The sequence below is a fragment of the Furipterus horrens genome, unplaced genomic scaffold (genome assembly GCF_987537825.1).
Source record: "Furipterus horrens unplaced genomic scaffold, mFurHor1.1.pri manual_scaffold_12, whole genome shotgun sequence".
NCBI lineage: Eukaryota > Metazoa > Chordata > Mammalia > Chiroptera > Furipteridae > Furipterus > Furipterus horrens.
Genome location: NW_028327182.1, coordinates 16,272,336 through 16,281,552, shown reverse-complemented (window position 1 = coordinate 16,281,552; position 9,217 = coordinate 16,272,336). Strand labels below are relative to the sequence as shown.

At 39.1% G+C, this 9,217-nt stretch overlaps 1 pseudogene; it reads right to left on the bottom strand.

The window, feature by feature from the left end:
• Window positions 1-8,028: 8,028 nt before the first annotated feature.
• On the bottom strand, window positions 8,029-8,926 carry LOC149995897 (acyl-coenzyme A thioesterase 13 pseudogene; annotated as a pseudogene).
• Window positions 8,927-9,217: the final 291 nt, after the last annotated feature.

Here is a 9,217-nt window from a genome sequence, read left to right as displayed (position 1 = left end):
CTTTTCACAACTTGTGGACATTTAGAATTAAAAAAGAAATGTATTAGAGGATCTTAGATTTTAGCACACTATGTCTAGTTCAATCTATTTAAATATAATTAAACAGTCAATGTTGAGATATTAACATTATGTAAAACATCTTTCACACAATAATTTGATTACTATTTAATAAATTTTAAAAAGTATGACACATTTAGTTTTCTCACTCATTTTGTTAAAGATATTATCCATTTGTAATAAAATTCTTGCAATGAAAGTTATGTTTACAGAAAGATAATAATGAAATTGTATTTGCAGTAGAATTAGGTCACTGTCAGCTTCTTTTCTATTTCTATTCTTTTTTCACTTTTTCTTTTGTATTTGAAGTAAACGAAAATGCCACGATAGCACAAATAAATCAACCTTTAGCTATACAGCTAAACTAACTCACTTTGTATCTATACCATGTCTTGGCCGATGCAACTGTGAATTCAGCAGTAGGTGTGGTTTTCATATAAATGTTTCTTCCGTATATGGTTGATATTCATACTAAACCTGTTTTGATGTAACACTTCTTTACTTTCAGCATTTAAGCTTCAAACATGTAATACGTGACTGGATGGAATTCCTTGAGAACTGTATCAACATGTTTCAAGGAGTTGAAATCTGAGGTTACTACCATGTCAGAAAACAGTGTTTCTGAAAATTGGCACAGCAATTTTATGTATGGTTCGTAAATGATTATATAATTCATAGGTGAATATAAATATTATATTTAAAATACTATGAAATAGGTAAGGGTGTCTTTCTCCTGAAGTCACAGCCTTTTGTGTTGCTAAGAGATGCTCAGGAATTGATGAGTTAAGTGGACTCTGGACCTGCTGGTGTCCTCACGCAGCCTCGCAACCCCTCCCCTTGGCTCTGTGGACTCTGGCCACTGTAGGGGCCAGATAGTGAGTGTAGCCTGAAAAGTGCTCTGTACAGACTTGCTTTCTGGCCTCTCGTTCAGCTGCCAGTCTCACAGCTTGCCCTGAGAATGGACTTCCTGTGCTGTCATTTACACTCAGTATCACACTAAGCACTCTTTGTCACTCAGCCTTTGAGAAAGAAGGGGGCGAGATAACAAATCTAGACTGCTTGTGTTGACTTTGTGGATAAGGTAAAGGGCTGGAGTCAAGAACCCTGCGTCTTATCCTAACTTTGCAACTGCCTTTCCTGTGACATTGAGCCAGGCTTTTGACCTCTCCATTCCTCAGTTTTCCTCGAGTATCAAATGAGGATCACTATGTGGTGTTCTCTTATTTTATCACGAAGGTGTGGTTATTGAAAGGTATTTTAATGCTTAAAGTCCTTAGCAAAAGGAAAAAGAAATCTGAAAGAATGACCTATTTTGGCCTTTGGGGAGATGGAAAGGAAACCACAGCTGACTAATTACTCCCCATTCCCAGAAATAATTCTCTCGATAATCCTGTATATAGGGAGTTTCCCCTTCTACCCTGGTCAGTTTTTTTCTCCACACTTTCCTTTTGCTCTTTTCCTCTTTCTCTCTCTGTCTCCCTCTCCCTTTCCATCCATCCCTGCAAGGTTTCCTACATGGCCACATGCTATCAGATAAAGGTGCACAGAAATCGGCGGAGATGAAGAGCACCTCTAATAGGCTGTGTACAAAGTGGGTGTACAGAGAGAAAAGAAAAGGAAGGCGCTCTGAGTTGAGTAGATGGGGAGGGGCGGGGGCTATGGAAGCTTCTGCCAATTTATTGGGTTCGGAAAGATGACCCGTCAAAGACAGCTACCCGCTGGCTAGGCGGGTGTCTGGGTCCTGGGGCCTCGCATTTAGAAGGTTCTCTTCGCGAGGAGATGGGGTTGGATAAGAGCAGAAACCTATAGGGACATTCAGGGGTTCTCTCAACGGGATGGTATGGAGCGCCTCTTCTGGCCACCAATGGCTATGTGCTTTTTCTTTTTCACTTAAATTCTGCGGTAGAGGGTAGTTTTGAGTGGAAAGCGATTTGTCTATCCATTACTTCTATTGGACTATGTGAACTACTGTGAATTTTGAAGAATGCATTTTCACACATTGTTGACTGGTCACGAAAAAACTTGTGTTTTCAAGCCCAAACGTTGTTGACCAACAATGAGTTAACTTGTGTTGGCACTTGCATTAGATCATACAATTCTTAAAACTGAGAGTAATATAGGATTTTGTAAACAAATTTTGTAAATTGTTTCATCTTCGTATTCAGTTATGAAAAAATAGCCAGTGAAATGGGGTAGCTTTTGTATAAAATTGGCGGTCAACAATGTGTTAATACATTTCACTTTTTAAAAACCTTGGCTGGTTGAGTTTTGTTGCTGCTACCTTGTTTTTCTTTTTAGATTTTGTTTTGTGAAGAGATCAATAACACGAATTGTCAACCAGAAATTAATTTACATAGTATCCCATTTGACATTTTAAGAAGGGCAGTATATATTCTGGCTTGCTTATTTCTTTTTCCAGGTGGACACATCCATTAATATTTGTAAAGGTTTTTTCATTCGGCAGGCAGTGATATCATTTCTGTGTTATGTGCTTTTGATCTTCTGTATGTACATGGTTTTTATATGGCGTGACATTGTGTTTATTTGATATTTCCTATTGAATCCACTGTATACTCATGAATGTTTTATGTTATTTTGCTACCTAGAGGTAGGCTTTTTTAGTGTAACCCCATTTAAGAAAAAACAAGCAATTAAAAAATGACATGGAGGATATAAATAAAAAAATAATAATTGTTTTTACTTGTTTTAATAAGGAAATTATGAGCATATACATGCCAGGATCTTAGGGGAGGCAGTAACTTATTAACTTTTATTTTTTCTTTCTAATTTGTTTCACTTTGTACAACAAACATGTATTACTTTCTTAATTAACATATTAATAAAGAAAATGTTTCAATACTGATTTAATATAAACAGTTAACAAGAAAATTTATCAGTCACAAATAATATTTGTACTTTACAAAGGTTTTGCCAATCTTGGTAAAGTGTCTAAAAATCCACAAAGGAAAAGACAGCCCCTTTTGTTTTTAAGAGCACATATAAAAAAACAATGGTTGGTGCTCCCTCTGCTGGTTTTTCTGAAACAATTAGCTGGCCAGCTTGGGAGGATGAAAAGAAAATTATGATGATTCTTTGATCTTCAAAAACCCTTTCCACATACAAAATTTTGCCCCGGATTGACAGCAAGTGTCAGTGTAATTTGCGAAAATGGATTCTTTCCTAACAATTAATAGTGATACTGAAGTTGAATTAGATAATTGTAATTCCTAAAGTGAATTTCTTTTTTCTTATTTCATAAAGTAGGACATAAAACATAACTATTTTTAAAGGTATTTTGGAGGTAGGGATTAAATTGTATAGTTAAATCTCAGTAACTTGATCTAGTTGTCAGTTGGCTATTAGCACATCACACTGGTAAACAAAACTGATGAGGGAGTGAAATTATCACTGGACAATTATGTTTTTTTCTTAAACACCTTCTTCAGAATCATTACTGAAATCTATGCCTTCTTATATAAAAGATATTTGGAAATTGCTTGATTTAATTAATATTGATAGCTAAACTTTAAAGAGTCTTAGAATTTATTGAATTCATCAATTTGTTTTCTGTTAATCCTAACTTTCATGGATCAGAGTATGTTGAGCCATATATACTAGTTATTTATCAAATATTTGCCATAAATCATTCCTAAATCTTTATCATACTCTGTGTTATGTACTGTATTCTATGTCTTAAAGGTGTTTAATGTGAAATTCTGCCAGTACATATTCAACTCCTACTACTAACTTTGCCTTTAGTTGATGTCAGTTATGATACTGATAGAGAAAATGAAACTATTTCCCCTAGGGATTTATGCATTCAGAAAGGAGCTCTGGAGAATCTAAAAGCTTTCAAGGGAGGCATTTTTTTTATGGTAGATTTCAGGGAGAGGGCTTGCAGGAAAATAAAATAGACTAGAGAAGGGTCACCTCTAGAAAATGGTCAGGTCCATGGAAATGGAAAGGAGAATTAAAGAGAGCTCCAAGCACTAGGCAATAAAGAATGGGGAGGTGCTGTCCAGCAAGGAAGAACAAGAGCTGTATTTCCTTGATGGAGAACTGCTCTCCTGTCAGAAATCATCTTTGTGAGGGGTGAATGGTGACAGAGAAAGAAAATAACAGGGCAGAAAGGCAGATCTCGTAAACCAATTTTACCCACCCTTGATGGGCTAGATACCATAGTTAGATCATCCTAACACCCTGGCAAAACACCAAGTAGAGATTTAGGCAAGTGACAGTGTTAGGGAGAAGTCGTCTCAAACAGCGGAGATCCAGTCACAGCATTTGGAGTTGAGGTATGGGATTTCTGGCTCTGGAAGAGTAGGGAGAGGGATGAGTCTTGGGGCTGTGGCTAAATTGAGAATGCACACATTTTAGGGCCCTGATGCTGGAGCACCTGGAATACCAGACAATGAATCAAAGTAAAGGCAAGACTTGATTCCTACGGCTGGGCTCTGAGGTCAGGAGGATTCATGGCAGGACGCCTGTTCTGGATCGTGGGATATGTGTAGTCAGGGTCAAGGCTGATCTGATAATGGCCCCAATGTACTGCAACATTCTTTTGTCCTTAGTCTGGAGAGGGTGTACATACATGGGTGTATGTTCTGTTAGAACCTACAGGCTATGTAGATAAATGCCCCAAAGTACGATATTTAGGAGATATGATTGAATGCGGGGGGTTGGGGAGGGGAGGGTCATGCCCTTTGCTACTCAAACCATGATGTATGTGCTAATCCTTTCTTAGTATACTTATAAAGTCAGTCTGCATTAAAGGTTAAGGATTAAAGAGACCAGAACACCCCTTCTTTAAACAACTTTTACCTTTACCATCCATCTCCCATAATTCTCTAATTTTTTATGTATTTGTTTTTAGTTTTAGCTCTTCAGAGATATATTTTAAGTTTCTTAAATGTAAGACTTTTTCCCCTAGATCTTTTCATTTCCCTAAATACTTAACTTAATTTTGTAGTCATATTATTCCAAATGACAGAGCTGTAGAAGGTGTTTTTTCAATAATGCTTTCTGTAGCTCTAGCAAACCCACTGAGTTATCACATGAGGGTTGGGGACGGAAGAGAGCTTTGGTTTTACATATTTGGCTTTTGTATACTATTTCCTTTGAAGAATGAATTGACCTAAAAATTTTCAAAAAATCTATGTGAGTGTTTTGCTGCTGATTAAATTGATACTTTGAAACAACTGAACGTAGAGACCTTTCACTGAAAGCCTATGTTTCTAAAATGGTTCTTTATGAACTGGTCTCTTTATGAATAAACTCATTAATTTTTGTTCCTATATGAATCAATTTAAAATTAAATGTGTTTTTTTCCTTGTTATGTTTTTGAAAGCTGTTTTTAAAACTATGCTTCATATTGTTAGAACTATTAGTCAAAACAGTGTTCATATGCTCATAGTCCAGAAGAAGTTTGGAAAAAGAAAATTCCCTCTATATTTCCCAACGGTTCCACTTGGAATAGATTATATGTTTAGATGGATGTGCATTTTCCCCACCCTTGGACCACATCCAATTCTGACAGTAAGCAAGGCATTAATCTAAATCGGGCTAGGAAGCATGCAAGGCTGCTGGATTTACTTCAGGCTTTCTTTAACCAAAGCTATCTTTTAGTCTTGTTTATATTATCTGAGAAAAAAGAAGTAAACTGCTATATTCTTTTTTGCCTTCTATCCTCTCCCCATCAGAGGCCTATAATCTTTTAGACCCAGACGATTAATGGCAGCAATTAGCCATGTGTGACTGGTGTGCTCTTGAAATCTGTTGTACATTATGATGTACATGGTACAAAAAAATAGACTAAACTATTTATATTTTTTATGTTGGGTTAAATAAAATTTATTGACATTATTTTCTTTTAATTAATTTCTCTTTCTTCTTACTTATTTACTACTCAATAATGTTACATATATGGTTCACATTTCTGTTGAGCAGACCTCAGACCATCAGCTTTTGTGTTTATTTTAATTTTTTTCTTTGTTTATTTAGCTTTTCATTTTTATTTATTTCTTTAAAAATTTTATTTTTTGGAGGGTTACATTGGTTAATTAAATTATATAGGTTTCAGGAGTACAATTCTATAATACATCATCTGTATATTGTGTTGTGTGTTGACTGACTCCAAGTCAAGTCTCCTTCCATCACCATTTATAACTCCTTTACCCTCTTCTATGGCCTCCACATCCCTTTCCCTCTGGTCATCACCATACTGTTGTCAGTGTCTGTAAGTTTTTGCTCTTTTCCTTGCTTAATCCCTTTACTTTTGTCACCCAGCCTCCCAATCCCCCGCCCCTCTGACAGCTGTCAAGTCAGTTCTCTGTATCTATGAGTCTGTTTCTATTTCGTTTGTTAGTTCAGTTTGTTCATTAGTTTCCACATATGAAGTGAAATTATATGGTATTTGTCTTCCTCTGACTGGCTTATGTCACTTAGTATAATGTTCTTCAGGTCCATCCATGCTGTATCAAAGGGTAAGATTTCCTGGTTTTTCTTTTCTTTCTTTCTTTTTTTTTTTTACAGCTGAGTAGTATTCCATTGTGTAAATGTACCATGGCATTTTATCCACTTATCTACTGATGGGCACTTGGGCTGCTTCCAAATCTTGGCGATTGTAAATAATGCTGCAGTGAACATAGGGGTGCATCTATTCTTTCAAGTTAGTGTTTCAGGTTTCTTCAGATAAATTCTCAGAAGTGAAGTCACTGGGTCATAAAGTAGTTCCATTTTTAATTTTTTGAGGTTACTTAATACTGCTTTCTACAGTGGTTGGACCAATCTGCATTCCTATCAAAAAGTGCACAAGGGTACCATTCTGACAAGTGTGAGGTCATATCTCATCGTGATTTTAATTTGCTTTTCTCTGGTGATTAGTGAACCCGGGTATCTTTTCATATGTCTATTGATCATTTGTCTTCTTTGGAGAAGTGTCTGTGCAGGCCCTTTGCCTGTTTTTTAAATTGGATTATTTGACTTTTTGGTGTTGAGTTTTATAAGTTCTTTATAAATTTTTGATATTAACCCCCTAACAGATGTATCATTAGATTGTCTTTTCATTTTGTTGATGGTTTCCTTTGCTGTGCAAAAACTTTTTAGTTTGATGTAGTCCCATTTGTTTATTTTTTTCTTTTGTTTTGCTTGCCCAAAGAAGTAATCAGAAAAAATATCCCTGCAAGAGATGCCCAAGATTTTGCTGCCTATGTTTTCTTCTAGGGTTTTTATGGATTCGAGTCTAACATGTAAGACTTTAATCCATTTTGAGTTTAGCATTGTGTTTGGTGTAAGAAGGTGGTCTAATTTCATTTTTTTTAAAGTATATTTTATTGATTATGCTGTTATAGTTGTCCCAATTTCCCCTTTGCTCCCCCCTACCCAGCACCCCACTTCCCTCCAGCAGTCCCACCCCCCTTAGTTCATGTCCATGGGTTGTGCATATAGTCTTTGGCTTCACCCTTGAGATAGAAGGTCTCTCATCAGGCATCTGAGTGATGTTTCTCCTGGTGAAGACGCTGCAGATGCATCCTGGCCAGCGCCCAGCGCCAGGGACCTCACTCCCTTCCCAGGCTCACTCCAGAGGGTCACTGTCGGGCAGTTCTGTTTCTGATGGGTCTAAAGACCCAGCCTTTCAGTGTTGACTGCATTTCCGGATTTATGTAAAGTGGCCTTTTGCCTTCTGGCTCTTGGGCCGTGATACTCACTGGGACGCCCTGATGCATAAGTCTAACGCTGAGAACAGAGTGCTGCAGGCAGCAGGGCTTTGAGAAACGGACTGGACAGTTGGTGAACTCGGTCTTTTAGGTCCTGTGGTCTGCGAGGTTCAGGAGCCGCATGGTTTTATTCTAAGTGCTGGAAAGGGGGCTAAGAGAACACGCCAGTCCCGTAACAGACCCGCGGCACAGGGCGCATCCACAGACTGTCCCCCGCGTCCCAGCGTGTTGCGCCTCCAGCGTTGCTGAGGACTGTCAGGCCGCCTGGCGCAGTCAGCTTTCCAATGTGGGCGATGGTCTGTGAATTTTGAAGTTCCATAATCTTGAAATTGGGTTTTAAAAGAACATGGGTGGCATTTTCGAGCTGAGAAGGACCTAAGATCCACCAAGGACTGACCATCAGTTTGTTTCTCCTTTAGCTTAATAGCGCTCGGTCTGAAGGTAACCCTGTCTCAAAGTGGTCCTGCTAGTCTCTTGCTTTTCCTGCGTTTTCAAAAGGCTGAGTTAAGAATTCTTCATCCATATGATTAAAAACTAAAACTGAAGAGGCTTAACGGGAAAAAATAAAGGCACCCCCACCCTGTACCTCACTTGGTCTCTGTGCTCTTAAAGAAAGCACTTCTGGGCTCCTGGTTGTGCTAATTTATTTGGCAGGTTACACTTAGGTCAGGTTTCCACCTGGTGCTCCTCGCCGCGCGGGCCTCAGCTCCCCAGGTGCTTGGTGTGTCTGCCCTGCGCCACCAGCTTCCCCGTGGCCTTGTTGGTCAGGTTCAGGGAGGCGAAGGCCAGCGTCCTGCCTTGCTTCAGGACCTGTGCCGTGATGATGACGTCTTCTCCAGTTTTGGCAGGGGACATGTACGTGATGTTCATGTCCACGCTGACGCCCGGCAGGGCCCTGTCGGTGCAGAGCAGCGCCAACGTCGAGATGCTGTCCACCAGCGTGGCCGTCAGCCCTCGGTGCAGTGTGCCCATCTTGTTGGTGTGCTCCTCCTGCACCTTCAGCTCACAGGTCACCTTTCCCGGGGCGGCGGAGATGAGAGTCACCTTTTCCAAAACTCTATCAAAGCTGGGGACACTGCTGATGGTCTTCATCACCTCCTGCATATTCTTGATCAGGCTCATCGTGGCCCGTCCGCGGGCTCCCGGGTCCCGCGCAAGAATGAACCTCCGGGACGCCCAGGGCCCGGCAAAAGCACAAGTCATTTTTTTTTTTTCCCTTGTATCTGTCTAATTTTTCCAACACCATTTATGGAATAGACTATCTTCACCCCATTGTATGTTCTTGCCTCTTCTGTCACATATTAATTGATCATAGAAGTGTGGGTTTATTTCTGGGCTCTCTATTATGTTCCATTGATCTATATGTCTTTTTTTATGCCAGTACCATGCTGTTTTGATTACTATGGTCTTGTAGCATAGCTTCAGATCAGGTAGCATGACACCTC